This window comes from Lipotes vexillifer, unplaced genomic scaffold (genome assembly GCF_000442215.2).
Source record: "Lipotes vexillifer unplaced genomic scaffold, Lipotes_vexillifer_v1.1 scaffold1607, whole genome shotgun sequence".
Lineage (NCBI taxonomy): Eukaryota > Metazoa > Chordata > Mammalia > Artiodactyla > Lipotidae > Lipotes > Lipotes vexillifer.
The window spans coordinates 548,887-567,779 of record NW_006797504.1 but is presented as its reverse complement, the minus strand read 5'-3'; the positions used below and the strand labels follow the sequence as shown (position 1 = coordinate 567,779).

Genomic DNA, 18,893 nt, shown 5'->3' with positions numbered 1-18,893 from the left:
TTTTTTTTTTTTTTTTTCTTGCGTTATGCGGGCCTCTCACTGTTGTGGCCTCTCCCATTTGCGGAGCACAGGCTCCGGACGCGCAGGCTCAGTGGCCATGGCTCACGGGCCCAGCCGCTCCGCGGCATGTGGGATCTTCCCGAAACGGGGCACGAACCCGCGTCTCCTGCATCGGCAGGCGGACTCTCAAGCACTGCGCCACCAGGGAAGCCCGACCAGTGGATTTTAACAAACAGAATACGGAAAGGGCTTCGAGATGGTTTCAGATGCCACGTCGCAAGTAACATTTCAGAAACACCCACGTGTCAAGTTTTGGTGTAATATCAGAGAAGAACATCTACAATTATCTGAAAAGGCTTTAAAAATATCCCTCCCCTTTCTAACTCTACGCCTTATGTGAGGCCAGATGTCCTCCCACATTTCAACCAAAAGAACATGTCGCAACAGACAAAACGCAGGAGCAGGTGTGAGAGTCCAGCTGTCTTCCACTAAGCCCGACATTAAAGAGATTTACAAAAGAATCATCCCATTCATCTCACCAATTTTTTAAAATTTTAGAAAATAGTTATTTTTCATAAAAATAATGGATTTACCATTGTTATTTTCAAATGAATTAAAAATTAAAGTATACACATTTTTTTCTCACGTGACATTTCTAGCAAGGTAAATATCAAGAGATATAAACCACACCCACAGAAGTTCTTTGGGGTCCTCAGTCATATTTAAGGGATCAAAAAGTTTGGGGACCCATGATAAAGGGCAGCAGGCACCCTGATCCTCGCCCTGGCGACGTGGGCAGAGACGGCTGGTCCAGCTCCCGGGCCCGATGTGGAAACAGCTGCAAGGGGCGGGCTGCCTCTGCAGCTCCCCTGCATCCGTTCAGCCCGAGGCTGGGAGCTCGCAGAAGGTGACATGAGCTCTGTCCCCACAGCCACGTTCTCCCCACTGCAGACCCCACTGACCTACAGCAACTTGGGCCGGGCACCAGATACAGAGGCCACAGCCGTCCAGAAACTCCATGGCTCCTGCAGCTCGGTGGGGGCTGGTCCCCTCACAGCCCTGGTCCTGTGTCACTCACAGCGGCTCTGCTCCCCGATCCACCTGCATCTGGTACCGGAGTGGGTGTCTAGGGAACCACGAGGCATGTGCAAAGGACAGCAGGAGGCCCTGGTAGATGAGCAGAGGAAGGCATCCGGGAGGAGGGAGAGCCACGCAAAGGCACAGAGGCCAGCATGTGGGAGGGACATTACGAGGCTGGAGAGGTGGGCAGAGGCCATGTGTGCCCACAGAGCTTGCACTTGGCCCGTGGTGCCAGGGAGCCAACGCGGACGACCGCGGTCCCCTGTACCGATGCAAGATGGGGCTGGGTCACTGTCTGGAAGGCTGAGGTCAGGATTAACTCACTCCCACCCCCACCTCTGGACACGGTGATTTGTGGCTCTGGTTCCCGACGGGCTGCGGCTCCATAATGGCAGAAAAGCCCTGTGGCTGAGCCACCTTCTCTCCCGCTTCCTGGTGGTTTTTTATGAGTAAACCTTTCTTGATAAAGATGTACTGTCTGCAGAGACCCCTTCACACCCCAAAGGCAAGGGTTTAAGTGGCCTTATAACTGCCGTTACTTATCTTTACAATGGCCAGCATGAGCCTGCTCAGTGGCGGCAGTTTTCATTTCACTGTGTATATTTTTAGTGACTGGTTGTAAATCAGGCTCATCCCTGGGGCTTGGGGTCTGGGGTCCCCTCCATTCCAGGCCAGGCTGGCACACTGGTCTTCTGGCATTGATGGTCCTCAGGGCCTTGTCTCAAAGATGCACCAAGGGGGACCTTCAGGTCCCTCAGGCCCGTTTCTGGCCCCTTCTCCGACCAGCAGCCTCTTTCCTGTCCTCCTGGGCTCATCCCCATCAAACCCTGTTCTCTCAACACAGAATCTGATAAACTCATTCCCACTGAGGCACTGATGTCTGATAAGAGCCCAGTTGCTGCCTCTCCCTGGGGAGTCTGTAGCTCCACACTTACCCATTCCTAAGCCATCCGAATTCACCTCTGTGAAATCACAGAGAGGGACACGGCAAAGGATTCCTGACCCCACAAAAGTCACTACCTGTGAGTACCCACCACTTCTGTCTCCGTGTGGCCGATGCTTTGTGATGCCCACTCACGTCCCCACGCTCCTACCACTGTGATGCACGCACACACCCAGCTTCCCATCACTAGCCCCCAGGGTTAACCGTCTGAGGGTTTTCTCTACCTCCAAAGCCCCTTTTGCCCCACTGCACGTGAGGCCAGAAGTGACGGGAGCTGGTGTTTAAACAGACCTCAGCTCCCTCCCCCTTGGGTGGGATAGGTCACGAGGGGCCCCGGGGTTTCCCTGAGGGATGAAACCCCAGTAGTTCCTAGTGGTAGTGGCTGGCTAAGGTACCCCAGACCCGTCCTGTCTCACGTCCCAGCCCCTCCATAACCTCACAGTAAACCACGTGCACTGGAACCCCATCTCAGAGCTTCTGAGGATGAGAGCTATGCATGCGAGTGACCTCACACCCGGGCACAGCCCGAGACATTCCCTGGATGGGCTTGGGAGGCCGGGGTGACCTACTCCTCAGCACGAGGCGGCCTAGGGGGCTGGCACAGCCTGGCGATCTGGTGGGGATGAGCCTGCACTCAAGAGACTGGCGGTGGGGGCCGGGGTGGGGAGGGGGCATCTGAGGAAGGAGGGCCTGAGGCAGCTGAGGATGGAGGGCCTGATGCACCTGAGGATAAAGGGCCTGATGCAGCTGTACGTGTAAGGCCACTGGCAAGAGGCTGGTCCAGCAGACGTGCGAGGTTGCCTCCATCTGCCCCAGGCAGCCACCCAGCCATTAAGTTCTTGCAGCAAGCAGGGCGCAGAGTCTCAGTCTGCCCCTGGGCTTGGTTCTCTCCTCTCAAGACACAGCCAGCTGAGGGGCTCAGGCTGTTCCCTGTGGTGCAGCTGGGATGTTTCTCGAACGGCAGAGCTCAAGGACATGTGGCCGCATCCACAGGTGGCGCCCCCCACCCACACCTCCTCTGGGAAGAACTTGCAAAGGCCACTCCAGCCCCAAAGCAATGGAGCGCCCAGAACACAGCACAGGGAAACACCGACTCTGTTTTCTGTTTTATTACTATTATTATTTTTTAAGATCCCAGGAGCTTCTGACTCTTCCTTGGGGATACGGGCACAAAAACCATCTCTGACCACCTACAGCCCTGCCGGGACACTTGGTCAGGGCTGCTCCAAGCACTGATGGGAGAGTTCTAACACCTTCCATTCCTGGCACACTAAGAATTCTTCAGAACCCCCTCACGGATGTCGCCCAGAGGCATCATCACAGCCAAGGAACAGAGGACCCGCTGTGGGCACGGTGACCGCAGAAACAGAGAGGTGGGCCTGTGCTCCCCCGTGCTGGTGCTGCGGCCGGCCTCTCCAGAGCCCCCGGAGGAGGGGTCCCGTCCTGACCACGGCCCCACCAGGCAGGGCGAGCCCGCTCCCGGGTGAAAGGCCGGGACACGCCACAGCGGCTTGGCCCCAGGGCGTCTGGATCCCCCGGCTCCACTCCAGCCCTGCTCCCAACGCAGGGATGGCTGGACCAGCTGTGACAGACACTGTCCCTCGGCACGGGGACAGCCTGAGCTGGCCCCCCGGTCTCTTCTCACCCCGGCCTCCCCCGGCAGAGGAAGCCGTCTCCATGCTGCCTCAGCGGCGCACCTGCAAGAGGCGGCGGCCTTAACCCTCCTGGGAAACGCCACCTCCCCCACCCCCGCCTCCCCAAAGCCAGGGTCCCCGTTTCCGGTTCTCGGCGGTGTGGCCTTTCATGGGAGGACCTGCCTGTCTTGCCCGACTAGACTGTCTCCCCTCAGGAACAGTGGACCTTGCCTGAGCATTCCCTGCTGAGACACGGTGACCATGACGTCGTCCGGGACACACTAGGCCCTCAGTGAACGCGTGCGTGCGGGGAGACAGGAGTAAGGCAGGGAGGGGGAGGGGAGAGAAGGAAGGAAGAAGCGTGATCTGTAGAGTGGAGCATCCAGCCCAATCGCCTGCATTTCCCTTGCGCCGGCTTCAGGCCACAGCACGTAAGTTAACCCGCCAAAAGAGCAACTTTACTCGAAACCGTGCTCCCCTGCCCAAGGGCCTTCAATGGCCCCCTGCTATCCGGAGCCCAGATTCCTCTGAGGCACCTCCAAGGCTCCCCACAGCTTCCAAAGCTCCCTTGCCAACTGCATCTCTCCTTCCACCCCTTCGCGTGAGAGCCCCTGGCAAGCAGGCACCCTGGTCCCCGTCCTCCACGTGCGCTATCTCATCCCCAGCCCGGGCCTCCGCTCTTGTCCCCTTCTCGGAGCCCTCCCCCACAGGCCCCTCCCTCCTGGAGGACCGCTCCTTAGTGATGCCGCCCCCGGAAGCTTCTGGCGTTTCCTCTCTAAGGCTCTCACCTGGCAACTCTCAGGGGTACTCTGCATTCCCCCATGGGGGGCTCAAAAGGGCAATGAGGGGCTGGAGACAGGCCTGGTCACTCCAGGGGCAGCCCCAGGAGGAGGTCCCGGACAGAATGACCAGGAAACTTGCTGCCTGAAGAGCCACAGCTCTGACCGCATCACACACCAGTCCATCCATCCCACCAAGAGCCGGGGGAGAAAGGGCCAGTGTCCCAGTGACATCACTGGGGCCTCAGGCGCGGCTAGTTCTGGAGGGTCTGAGTGGGTTTCTGTCACTTGCCACCAAGCATCCTGGCTCAGTCCCCACCGGAGAAGAGTCATCCTTCCAGCACAGGGTACCGCCATTTCCTGGACCTTCAGACATCACACACGGCCCCCTTGGGGCTCAGCATCTTCCATGGCCCCAGGCTGAGAGCCGGCCCGAGGGGCGGGCAGGGGGCTGGGGAGAGGAAGGAGGGACTCACTGAGGACAGACTGAGGCCACGGGGTAGAGGGAAAACAGTGAAGGGAGGGGTCAAACGGGGGGTGCCAGGCCAGGGGAGGCTGCAGGGTGTGCTGGACCCCAGAACCTTCATCATGCCGACCCCGGCCACATCTCCCGCTTCCCAGCAACTGCAATACATCCGGCACTTGCCCTCTGTGGTGCTTCTCTGAAGAGGGCGTGGGACCCCACACACTGAGCACCCACCCCTCCCGGGAGCCCCACCCTGGGGCAGGGACAGCATCCTGGCCTGGGGGTCCCGGGTCGGCACCTCACCGTGGTCCACCCTGTGCTCGCTGTGTGGCCTCAGCCAGACCGCTCCCCCACTCTGGGCCTCAGTGGACCAGGTGGCCCCTGAGCCCCTCCCACTCAGAAGCTCAGAAGAAGCTGGCCCTTCCCAGCCAGGCATCTGATCTCCAGCAGGACACGGACCCCGGGGCTCCTCCACCCGAAGCAGGAGGAGGGCTGCCGGGCCACCCTGGCATGCTGGCAAGCCACCTCTCCCAGCCGCGCCGGGCCCCCGGCCCCCGCTGCTGCAGAGCCCACAGCCCGGCCACGGTCAATTATCCAGAGTCCGAGGGAGGCCGTCATGTGGTGATAAAGGACCAGAAGTGAGCTGGAGGCTGGTACCCCTTCGAAAGTGATTTACTCAGCTCCCTTCCGTACTCACACCCTTAATGTAATTATTTACTTTGTCATTAAACACCGTCCTTCCACTCCAGTGACTTTAGAGCTTCTGGAGCCTACAGAATCGGCTGGGGAGGCTGCTCATCGGCCAGGGAAAGCAGGGTCCTGCCTGAGGGGCAGCTGTGCTCACGCGGCCCAGGGACTCACGCTGGGGTTTCAGGGCCACAACAAGGTCGGTCCCAGGTGCCCCAGGCCCCCCTCGCCCCCTTTTACCTCCTTCCTCACCTCCTCACTCCCTTCCTTCCTTCCTTCTCTTTTAAAACCGAGATGTAATTCACATACCATAAAATTCACCCTTTTAAAGCATACAGCTCAGTGGTTTTTAGTATAATCACTGTGCTGGGCAACCCTCACCTCTATCTAATTCCAGAGCACCTTGTCGCCCCAGAAGGAGCTCCGCACCCATCAGCAGCCACTCCTGTTCCCTCCTCCCCTCCGCCCTTGGCGACCACTCATCTGTCTTCCGGCTCGACAGATTTGCTCATTCGGAACACTTAATGCAAAGGATACCTTACGATACCCAGCCTTCTGCACCTGGCTTATTTCACTGAGCATAATATTAGCAAGGTTCGTCCGTGCTGAAGCGTGTATCAGTATTTCATTCATTTTCGTGGCCAAATAATATTCCATTGTGTGGATAGACAACATTTTATCCATTCATTAGCTAATGGACATTTATTTCCATTTTGGGCTGTTACGAATAATGTCGCCATAAGCATTTATATGCAAGGCTTTTTTATTGGAGTATAACTGCTTTACAATATTGTGTTAGTGTCTGCCGTACAGTGAGGTGAATCCACTACGTGTATACACACATCCCCTCAGTCTTGGACCTCCCTCCCATCCCCTGCCCCCATCCCACCCATCTAGGTTGTCACAGAGCACTGAGCTGAGCGCCCTGTGCTATACAGCAGGTTCCCTCCCACTAGCTATCTATTTTACACATGGTAGTGTATTTCTGTCAAATTTAATCTCTCAATTCGTTCCACCCTCCCCTCCCCCAGTGTCCACACGTCTGTTCTCTATGGCTGCATTTCTATTCCTGCCCTGCAAATAGGTTCATCTGTACCATGTTTCTAGATTCCACATATATTCATTAATACACAATGTTTGGTTTTTCTCCTTCTGGCTTACTTCACTCTATATGACAGACTCCAGGTCCATCCACATCTCTACAAATGACCCAATATCGTTCCTTTTTATGGTCAAGTAATATTCCATTGTATGTATGTACCACATCTTCTTTATCCATTCATCTGTTGTTGAACATTTAGGCTGTTTCCATGTCCTGGCTATTGTAAATAGCGCTGCGATGAACATTGGGAAACATGTGTCCTTTTGCATTATGGTTTTCTCAGGGTTTGTACGAACACATGCTTTCAATTCTCTTGGGTAGGGCTTCCCTGGTGGCGCGGTGGTTGAGAGTCCGCCTGCCGATGCAGGGGACACGGGTTCGTGCCCCGGTCCAGGAAGATCCCACATGCCGCGGAGCGGCTGGGCCCGTGAGCCATGGCCGCTGAGCCTGCGCGTCCAGAGCCTGTGCTCCGCAACGGGAGAGGCCACAACAGTGAGAGGCCCGCGTACCGCCAAAAAAACAAAAACAATAACAATTCTCTTAGGTAGATACCTAGGAGCGGAACTGCTAGGGCCTCTCTCCCTGTTTTCCACTCCGTAGTTAGCCCAGAGCTGGCAGAGCTGGGGGCCTGGCATGAGGGCACAGCTGTGGGCAGAGGTCAGCTGGAAAGCACCACACCGTCCTGGCCGCTAATGGCACAGCCAGGAGTTTCTGCAGGTGAGGTCACCATCCCGTGAGAATAATGACAGCAGCCCCCTGTCACCCACATGCAGACCCAGGTGAGCCCTGTCACCCCCACTTCACACATCAGGCAAGGGTAGCCCACGCTCATACCTGACTGAAGGCACCTGTTGTTTTCCTTGGCACCAACACAGTCTGGAGAAATGTGACCGATGGGCAGACTCAGGACCAGAAACGGGACAAAGGTCCCACCTGCGCCCAGCCTCAGAACTCGCAGAGGCAGCAAAGTGTAACTTTGGTAATTTGTGCTTCCCTTTATGACCCTCTTCTACCCCTACTCAGCTGCCCCAGCCCTGGTACTCCGGTGCCCACAGGCTGTCCCCGAGGAGGACACTGGCACCAGGGAACCTAGGTCACAAAGAAGGATGAATGACCACGTGGGCCTCTGCACGAACCCAGAGGCAAGGTGACACTAAGGGTGGGGAGTAGAGGGCGCTACCCTGCCCTGCCTGCCATCACACCTGCTCTGCATGCACGAGACTTCATTTCCAGGACGGCCGGGATTGCAAAGCTCAAGCCTGCTGTCCACCACCAGCACCACACCAGACCCAAACCCTCCTCTCTAATGTGGCTGCTCAAATGGGATGCAAAGTCAGATGTGGAAACGAGCCTCGCTCTGTCCGGTGTCAGGGCTTCAGACGCCCCATTCCCCACAAACACAAGCCGGTGGTCCATGCCTGCTGGGAGCAGTGCCAGCCAGCACACAGGCACAGAGAAAGAGCCAAGGGCAGTTTCTCAAGATGGAGCCCCTCCGGCCCCCTCCCTCCCTGCCTGCCCTGGAGGAGAGGCTGGCTGAACCCGGAGTGGGGTCCAGGGTCAGGCCAGGCTGGGTCTCCAGCATCCACGCACAGCTATGCAGCAGCTGGAGGACACAGATGGAGCCAGGGCCTCTGGACACAGCATCACAGAGCTTCCCTGCCCCAATGCAGAGACTTTTGCTGGGGAGTGAAGGGAGCTGCTCCCCCAAGGGGCTGCCGGGTCCAGCCACCCCGAGCCCATCTCAGACCCCAGGACCTTTGCACATGCTATTCCTCCAGCTAGAATGCCATCCCCCTTGCACATCACGGGCAAACTGCCCCTCCTGTGAAGACTCTGCTCAGATACCTGTGCATTCATTCCTTCATCCCTTCACTCTCAGATACCTACTGGAAGCGTTCGTGCTACTCTGGAAATAGTTCTAGAATAATCCTAATAACAGCAATAAAAACACTAATAGCAACTACTACCTACAGAATGTCTACCATATGCCAAGTACTATCTAAGCACTTTACACTGGTTATCTGTACTGCAGCCCTCAAAAGATAAAAGTACTTTGTCTGTTTTTAAGATGAGGAGACCAGGGTTCAGGTCAGCAGAGGATACCCAACTGGAAAGCAGCAGAGCAAAGGATTCAGACCTCATCTGTCCGAGCCTGAGCTTCGGCCCCCAACCACGCCGGCCGCCCCAGAGCTATGTGCTCCGTGCACCAGCCCCGTGGCTGGCTCTAAGCCCCGCCGCACTTTGCAAACACCCCTCTGGTAACCCCTCCCCAGCCATCTGATCTGAGTGTGCAGCTGCTCCCAGCAGGACCCCAGCTGAGACAAGGCACACAGCTTCAGGCCGTGGCCTTACCAGGGCCGACTCAGCCTGCAGGGCCCTTTCAGGGCCTCGCCTTCCCTGCAGTTTTCCTGATCACCCAGGCATCAGGTAAGTGCCGCATCAGCATCGAGAGTCGAGGCGGCTGGTTTCTCCATGGGCCAAGCTCTTAGTGACAAGTGCTACAGCTCCTGCTTCTTGATGACTCTTCTCACCCCATCCCCACCTGCCCCTTCTGGTGTCCGCATTCAGATGCACTGCTTTTCCCCCCCTTACCCATCAGTGTGCTGAAAGGGGGGCACCCCTGATGGAGCCACAGGACCTCAGCCCGCGTGGTCCAGTGGCCACACACCCACCTGGGCGCCCCGGCCAGCTACCTGGGTCTAACACCAGGGTAGCCAGAAGGCCTCCTCCTTGCCTGGTCCCCAGATGCCACTGCCCATCCCGCCACACCTGGCTGCTGGACCCCTTGCCACCAGCCACTCTGCCTAAGACTCCTTCCCACTGCAGGCTGAGCTTCCGAGCCAGCTCTGCCAATCTGACACAGCGGGGACCTGCCTTCAGCGTCTGTGGCTGGCTCCCTGATGCCCTGGGGAGCAGAGGGAGGTCTAAGCACTCCACCTGCCACCGAGGCTGCAGCCCCGCTCAGGCCACCCACCCCAAAGTAGAGGCAAGTGGGCCAGCTCGCTGACCCCCAAGACCTTGCACCCCTGATGAGCCGCTCTGATGCTGCTCCCCCACCAACGACCCACCCCCCTTTCCTCTTCCCGCCTGGAGAAACCCCGAGCATCCCTATGGGCCCGGCTCTCACGCCGCATCCCCAGGAGCCTCCCTGGGCAGGATTCACCCCGGGGCCCCTAGAGGGCAGAGGGCAGTGTCTCCGCCATCACATTTCTGATTGGAGTTCCAGAACCATCCGTGGGAGGTACACGTGAGCTGAGGGAACCCCGAGGCCCCCAGGCCACCTCAGGAAGGCCAGGGGTCCCACAGGCACCCCAAACACCAGGCCTGCCCTCATTTCTTCCAAATGTTCCCGAGATCAGATGCCGTGAGACCTGGCCACAAACATAAAATAAATTATCCTCCCCACACCAGTGATAAATGGTTCTATTAGCAAACCAGATTGTTAAACTCCTATATAACAGAACGCAGGAAACCGGGACCCATCCATCCTCCCTCCGGCACATACTGAGTTGCAAATAGGTTATTTTGTGTGTAAATAACACATTAAAACGCAGCATTAGCTGTGTCTTCTGATAGAGAGGAAACTGTTACAAATAAATAATTCCGGACAGGAATGTAAAATAAGCCAGATTTAATAGTGCGTGCCTGGCGCAGCCATGTTAAACATGCCTAAAATGATAAACCCCAGAATATACTAATAGTAAACTAGGCGCTGACATCAAAGTAATGAGGCTGTATTTTCACCAGGCTTTAGAAATGCTAAAATTAGTTCTGACAGAACCAAACATCAGAAAAATGTTTCTAACATAAATACCGTCCTTTTGGGAAGCTGGGGTTGCGGCCAGAAGGAGGGCAGGGCTGGGGGGCAGCTGGGTTCCCCCCGCAACCCATAGGCAGCACCTGGGAAATCGGTTTCCAGCCCCAATGGTGTCCCTTGGTGACCCTTTGTGCTTCAAGTGTCTGGACCTCAGTCTCCACATCTGTAAAATGAACGGATTCGAACCAGATGATCGCTAAAGCTTCTTCCAGTTCCATCGCTGGAAACGACTCTGAAGCTTTCCCCAAACCCTGCAACAGTTTAACATGCAAATGAGCCAGGAGAAATGAAGCTGCGTCTTCGAGACAGGGCCCATGTCCCGGGGACAAACAAGACCAGAAGCCACAGCAGTGCCTGGGACGCCTTCATGCTGCCAGGGCAGCTCACGTGCCAGCAGATGGCACAGCGATGAGGGTCCGAAGTGCAAACATAAGCCAAGGGGCAGCGGCCAGAGTGCAGACCCCGGGCTGGCCTCGAACACTGAGGGCAGGAAGCGGGGGGAGTGGTGGAGAAGCCTGCTATACCGGGGCAAGCGGGCGTCCCATCTGACACGGGGTGGCAGCCGTTCTGAGTGGCTTCTAGAGCACGAGGTCTCAGCGCCGAGCATGAGGCCACCGTGCGCAAGAGGAAAGCCGGTTCAGATCCACGTCCCCAACGTTTACTTGGTCTCCACGCAGGCGCTCTGCCAGCCACTCTCAAAGGCTGTCCCATTTCACCCCATCGTGGCCAGAAGGAAGATCCAGCCCTCACCCTCTACCCAGGTACCCCGACCCTCCAGGACGTCCCTGGCACCAGAGACCGGCCAGATCGTCATCAAGAGTCATTTCGAGGGAGGGGGAATAAATCTGAAATTGGAGATTAACAGATACACACTACTGTATACAAAATAGATAAAGAACAAAGCCCTGCTGTGTAGCACAGGGAACTATATTCAGTATCTTGTAATAATCTATAGTGGAAAAAAATCTGAGAAGAGTTATATATATGTATGTGTATATGTATAACTGAATCACTTTGCTGTACAGCTGAAACTAACACAGTATTGTAAGTCAACTACACTTCAATTAAAAAAAAAAAAAAGTCATTCAGAACCCACCCTGAAAATGCCCAGGCGACTGTGCTGTACCCTGCTTCCTGGCTGTGCAGAGCTGTCACAGATAACTGAGCTCTGCTTTCTGGCAAAAACCTTATGGGAACCGGCTGTTCCGTGTGGCTGGGCCTTTAAAACAAGCTCAGAAGCGGCACCGACAGCCATCCTGAAAATCACTTAAATAAGAGTAATTGTCCACTTAGTCACACGTGAGTGCATCCTCGGGCCCAAAGCAAGTGTGTGGCCCAGCCGGGCAGCTCAGGTGGCCAAGGAGGCTTGGCCCACACAGCAAGTTCCCTGCCGTCCAGGGAGCCTCGGGATGGGAGCCAGGGCCCAGGAGCAGGCCAGGCCCGAGGACCCTCATCCCAGGGGACCTCAGGGGCAGCAGAGGCAGCCGGCCACCCCAGCCCACCGGGCACACAGCTGGTGTGACAGCACCAGCCTCACTCCCCTCACTCAGCAATCACTTACTATGTGTCTGCCTTGCTGGGGATGCAGTGGTGAACAAACAGTGCCCTGTCACAGTGGCATCGGGGCGGGGTGGGGGACTGGGGGGAGGCTCAGAAACAGACACACCAGGGACTGAGATACTTAAGGAGGACAGGGCAGGGTGGGGTCTTTGTGACTTGGGATTTCCTGGCCTGAGCATCACAGCGAGAACACCCACCACCTTATTTCCATATTCTGGCATTTGCACAGCATTCTGAGACAGAGGTAGATGCCTCCCCTCTGAGCAAAAATGTACTTTGAAGAAACTTTCCAAGAAGCCAACAGCCAGGGAACAAGATGAAGGGGTGGCCAGGGGGAGCTTAGTGATACAGAGGCCTTAGGTAGCAAGGGAGTGCCGTGCTGACAGCCATGCAGGGCTCCACCCTGCCAGAACTACCAGCTGCAACTCCCACCAGTTCACCACCTCCAGGGGTCTTGTCCATGCCGTGGCCAATGACCTGGGAAGCCTGTTAAACATACACATGCCCAGGCCCCGGCACGGGAGATTCCGTTTCAGCAGGTCTGGGCAGCCTGGGAGTCTGCATTTATTATAGTCTCCTCACAAGATTCTAAGGTTAGGCCAAGCTTCAGCATCCTCTGATCTGGTCATACCCGCCAGTGCACAAGGCTGAGTTAATGAGGCTGGGGACGCACTAAGGTCACCGATCCAGGACCCCCCACGGGAGCCAAGCAGGACAGGAACCACCCACATCTGATTTCCAGCCCAGCACTCCCTCCGCCTTCTTGAGTAGGAAGACACCAGAAATCTAAGCTTCCCGCCACCTGCCCGGCCTCAGGAGGTCCACTACTGAGGGTTACCAGAGAAGGAGAGGCTTTCTAAGTCAGGCAGAGCCTGCAGACCTAGGAAAGGAAAGCTGGTGATAGTTAATAAAGCAAACACTTAACTTGGAGCTCACTTTGTACCCGGCACCTTACATGTGCTAACTCGGGTAATTCCCACAATGCTATGAAGCAGGTGGCGCTATTGTGCCCATTTTACAGATGTGGAAACTGAGGCACAGACCTGCCTGAGGTCAGCAGAGCTGGGCCTTAAGCAGGTGGTCTGGATCCAAAGGCTGGGCTGCTTCTGACTACGACTCCACACTGCCTACAAGGAGAGAGGCAGCTCCTACCCCCCAGAGGCCCATGCCAAGCAGGTGTGAGCACACTGTACGTCGCCTGTAATTTCTGCACAGCTGCTCTGCGTGTAAGTCCCACTTTTCATGTAGAAAGACCTGCCGTGCCTCCCGCTGCTAGGGCACAGAGGGCCCAACATTTAAGAGTGATCAGAATCACCCAGGCTTACCGGGCCCCACTCCCAGGCTCTGCTTCAGGAGGTCTGGAGTGGGGCCCAAGTCCTGAGCATGCTGATGGTGCTGATGGAGGGGCCACCCTGGGAGCACCCTGGCCAGGACGTGGTGGGCACTCACCACAGATGCGTCATAGGACTGCTAAAGCCTGTCTTGACTTCGGGGACAAGGAAAGCTCACTGGGGCGAGACACAGCTCTGAGCTTTATGGCTCCAGCCCCTCTGATGGTCCCACCCTGGAGGCGTGGGGTGGCTGGTCTCTGTGCTCAGCTGAAGCACACAGAGAGGTTCGGAAATATTTTTGGAAAGAAAATCCACCGTTGAAGAGGGAAATACGACAGTATTAGGGAAGTTTCAGTGGAAAAAAATGAGAAACATCTGAATCAAATTACCTTTAAAATCACGCCATGTGAAAAATTAAAGGGAAAAATAGCTCTGGGTCAAAATGTGTTTTTAAAGTTTGCTTGATGGCCTCCCAAGTGTTAGCACAACAGCTCAAGAGGCTGGGAAAGCCCCCGCCAGCCAAGGCTTCTGCCATCTGGTCTGGCCACAGGTCCGTTTGTCCCTTGGGTACAGCCCTGCGATGCAAAGGTGTTTCTGATGCACCTCATGGCCAGGTAGGTAGGGATTCTCGGTGGAAACACCCAGCCCTGAGCACGTCTAGCCTCATGAGGCCGGGCGAGCCAGGAGACTTTTAAAAAGGTCCTCCTGCAAAGAAGTTACAGCCCCAGACCTCCAAGAGCTGGAGGGGAGCAGGCGCTCTTAGCCTGTTGGAATGACAAGGATGGTGACAGATGAGACCTGTCCAGGGATGGTGCAGAGGCTGGACGCCCACACACGGTACCGGCGGGCTGGGCTTTAAGACCCAAATCACCCACGAACAAACTAAAATCACGATCTCAAAGCAGATTCAGGAAGGAGATGCTCAGCGTGGGAGAGGCAGGAGCCCCGAGCCCCAGACCCGGCTCTCCGTGGAAGCAGCAGGTGGCGTTGGGCAAGTCCCTGCCCCACCTCATCTCAGTCCCACCTACACACGGAGAGGCTCTGACCGCCCATGAATTAGACGTGCCAGCCACCCCCCCACCCCAGCCCGACACCCAGGACCCCCTGCGTGTCCTTTCCAAGCTTCGCCACCAGGGACGCCCACCTCCTTCATCGCCCACCTCCTCGCTCTGGACCCTTACTCCCTTTCTCATTCCAAACAAGGCCAAGGAAGCTGAGTGAGTCTCCAGATATGATCGGTCATGTGCTGGGGGGAATTTAACAACAGGCTCTGGGAGAGGAGAGGGGGCTGAGGCAGCCCTGATGCGTAGGGTTTGCCAATTTTTTTTTTTAACATCTTTATTGGAGTGTAACTGCTTTACAATGGGGTGTTCGTTTCTGCTTTATAACAAAGTGAATCAGTTATACATATACACATGTTTTCATATCTCTTCCCTCCTGCATATCCCTCCCTCCCACCCTCCCCATCCCACCCCTCCAGGCGGTCACAAAGCACCGAGCTGATCTCCCTGTGCTACGCGGCTGCTTCCCACTAGCTATCCACTTTACACTTGGTAGTGTATATATGTCCATGAGTTTGCCAATTTTCATGGTGCAAATACTCCGACCATGGCAAGGTCAAGTGACCTACCTAAGGTCGCAGATGGCAGAGACAGAAGGAGAGAGTGTACACTTGGCTCTCCCAAGTCGGCACAGTCTGGGTCCGGTGCACCTCTGCCTCTCAGACTTACTTTTTTTTTTTTTTTTTTTTTTTTGGCCACGCCATGAGGCTTGGGGGATCTTAGTTCCCTGACCAGGGCTCGAAGCTGGGGCCCCAGCAGTGAAAGCGCTGAGCCCTCATCACCGGACCGCCAGGCAGTTCCCTTTACTGACAATCTAATAGTGGGTTCTAGAAGGCTGAAGTTCCTTAAGAACCAAAGGGATGAGTTTCCTATGTGCAATGTACATCACCCCGAGTGCCAACATCCGGACAACCACTGGTAACGGTACCTCTATGAACTATAAAGTTGTGATGGACAGGCTGGGACCCGGGCCCTGGGACCCTTTGCTGCAGTGCCTGCACCTGGACACGTCTCCTGGAGCAACAAAACACAAAGAAACTGTAAGGGACTAAAAATAACTGGGTGCATGCCCAGCTGGGGCAAATTATGGACAACAAGATACAAAAAGACCAAAGAAACCCAAATGCCCCTTCTGAAGAGCTGGGAGCCACAGGAGGGTCCTGCGCATGCCCCCTGCACGCAGCACCACCAAGGGGGTGGGCAGAGCACCTAAGCCACCCCTCCAGCCGGACCCCTGGAAGACCCCTACCCTCACTCCATATAAGGAACAAGCTCGCCCCCACAGCAAGCAAGGGAACCTGTTGCTTTTTCTCGCTCCCCGCTCCCGCTACAGCAGGGCCCCGATAAAGCCTTGCCTGAATTTCTTGTCTGGCTTCTAGTCAATTTCAGTTGCTTGGGGAAGGCCAAGAACCCTGGTTGGTAACAACAGAGGTGAGATATAATTTGCATCCTGCTCTTTTACACTTTAATATTAGAATACAGACACATCCCCCCCTTATGATAAAGTCTTGATTAACATTTTCAGGGTCTACATAGTGTTCCATTCAACAGCCGTCCCACAGTTTGATTAATCAATCCCCTATCACTGAACACTTCGGTTGTTTCCAAATGTTCACAGTTACAAATAATGTAGAAATGAAATCTTTCTGCCTAAAGGTATGCTCAGTCTTAGAACCAAAGTCCTACAATTCCAGGGATGGGACTGAAGCTCCCGGAACCAGTGGCACTTGGCAGGGGGCAGATGAGGGGTCAGAAGCTGGCCTGCAAGACAGGGTACCTCCCACCTCTGGGCACCTTGCAGAGGTGGGTGATCACTGCCTCACCAGTTCACAGGGTCTGGCCCTTTTGCATTCCTTACCACATGCCCCCGACATCCTCATACAGGACTCCCCCTACTCTGGACAGATGTGTAACAGGCCCTGGAACACTGAGCTTGCGTAAGCCATCCTTTCCTTCCGGGAAAGCTGCAAACCACGGTGCGGAATCATGGGGACGATCTTGTGGACTAGGAAGGGATAAACTGGGTGTCAGGAGGGCCAGGTGTCCGAGTGAGTGGTCACCCGCTCAGCCACAGGGAATGAGCTCAGTCCTGCCCCTGCCTCAGCAAACAGGGCTCGCAGACCAGGACGGTTACCCCATCTTTTCCAGAAACAACTCAGGGACAGGGCCCTGGACAGGCAGCTCTCAGCTCCCTGCACCCCTGCCCCAGCCCAGCACGCACCGGGCAGCACTGCCCCTCTCCCAGGCCTCTGTGCAGCCTCGCTGCCCTTCCCACCAGCCCCACGCCGGCGGGCTGAGCTCCCCCTGCCTCTGGCCAGCGCCTCACCAAGGCCACCTTCCCCTGACGTCACTCAGGGACACAGGGGACCCTCAGGCACTGCCTCCTGCAGGCCTGGTGCCGAGTGCTGAGCTCCAGAGCAGAGTGCAAGCATCCTGACCCTGAGAGGACCTCCATGTGGGGGACACGCACGAACTCCCTTGTGCTGCCAGGCACCCCATCGCACCTGTCCACAGGCCTACGGCCCTGCGGGCAGAAGGGCCCACAGCAGAGGCTCCTTGGGGCTGTCTGGGACTCCGGTTTGCTGCGTAAAAGAGGAGGCTTGCTCACAGCACCTCTGCCCCCAGGGGTAAGATTTGAGGAAGATCCGACATCACGAGATCACACAGACTTGGAATTACATCTGCCAAACGTCCCCACAACACAGATGAGGAACACGAGTCCCAGAGGGGGGAACGGCCTGCCACACCGGGACCGGGCCTGGGCTGGCACGGGGACCCAGGCCAGCGACTCAGGGCTGCACCACCGGCCTACCTTGCCCCACCCGCAGAACGCGGACGTCATGGTCCCCCAGCCCCAGGGGTCCCGCTCCAGATGCCACCTGCTCTGCCCTGACTGCAGGACGGCCCTTCCCAAATGAGCTGTCCAGAGAGTGCTACAGGGAGCAAGGGACGTACCTGACTCGCTCTGATGACAACGCGCCACCTGTCCTGGGCGACTGGGCTGAGGGCCACGTCCACCCAGTGTAGGAACCTCACCAGTCAAGCACTCCCCTGGGGTCGGGCAAGGAGGGGATGGGGCCTGCGGGGTGGGCTGGACCGCATCCTTGGGGGGCGAGTAGAGCGAGGTCGAGTACCTCCAGGGAGCGGCTGCACCCCAAGCTGTAGGCCCGTGGCCTGCCCCCCAGACCAAGACCCACTCAAGCATCTGCGATTACTGCCCCATTGCTGACAGCCAGGTCTGATGCTGAAGGACTTCCTTCCCAATCATGCCCTCATTTCTCTCTAATGACTACCTGAGTCTGCTCTCAGCTACGGGACATGGCAGTGAATTGGGCTGCGTGGCAGCTCACGATGCACTGATGGCTCCAGAAAGGGTTAGGGTCTGGGCTAGGGAGAGGCCGAGGTGGGGACAGCTGAGGGCCCAGGGGGCGGGTCAGAGATGCACCGAGGCCACTCAAGCCTCAGAGGCCCAGGCGCCTCTGCATCAGGCAGAGGGACAGCTTGAGGTGTCGCCACAGGCCAGGGTGGGCCCTGACCCAGGAGAAGGAACAGACCACGTGCAGACCCAGCCAGGCCCGGGACAAGCCAGCCCTGGGACCACCACCAGAGCCCCCCACCCTGGGCCTTCCATTCCCTGGCTCCCGACACCACCTGCACGTGGTCCACCCTGGGCTTTGGCTCCTTCCTCCACCCTCACAGAGGGAGGGCCTAGAGAGCCCGGCTCCTAGCAGGGACAGGAGTCAAGGGGTGTCACGCAGAGCAGGAGTCCTAATACCTGAAGGTTGGCCTGGGCTCTGCCCGTCCTGGCTTGGGCCGCACATCCTGATAATGACCTCCAACTGAGAATCACGGGGCAGGGGCGGCGGGAATAGAAACAGTGTAGTAACAATGACCTAGAGGGCCTCCAGTTCGCTCTTGGAAACACTGACTCCTACCCGCTCTGAGTGTCTTTCCGAATCCCTGCACTCTGGCCCTAAGCTGCACCCAGCACAGCCTGTGGACCGGCTGTCCCAGCATCATCCGAGCGCTGGTTAGAATTTCAGAAACTCAGCCTCGCCCCGACTCACCGACTGGGGGTCTGCACTTGAACAAAGGCCCCCGCGACCTGCAGACGTCAACATGTGAGTGGTGCGGCCGGCACTCACACCCCAGCCCGGAGAAGGCGCACTTCCCCCGCTGCTCTGGGAGCTGTGCTTCAGCGGTGAGAGCAACAGGGCATGACTAAATGCACTTGAATGAAAAGGGGAAGAAAAGAAATCTAAGTCTCTCCATTCCTCGGAGACAGAAATAGTTTTGTGGCCTCCAGATGGACCGCGCAGACACAAGGGGAGGTCTCGTCTTCCCGCCAAGCTTTCCCAACGGGATGCTGGCACGGACCAGTGGAAACCAGAGACTATTTCTCTTCGGGGCAGTAAAATGAGAGGCTGTGGCTC

At 56.7% G+C, this 18,893-nt stretch overlaps 1 protein-coding gene across 1 annotated transcript in view; it reads right to left on the bottom strand.

Moving 5' to 3' along the window:
* The window catches only part of GLI2 (GLI family zinc finger 2), a 186,046-nt gene that overhangs the window by 165,764 nt on the left and 1,389 nt on the right, over positions 1-18,893 (bottom strand). The gene's annotated exons all lie outside the window — the stretch shown is intronic.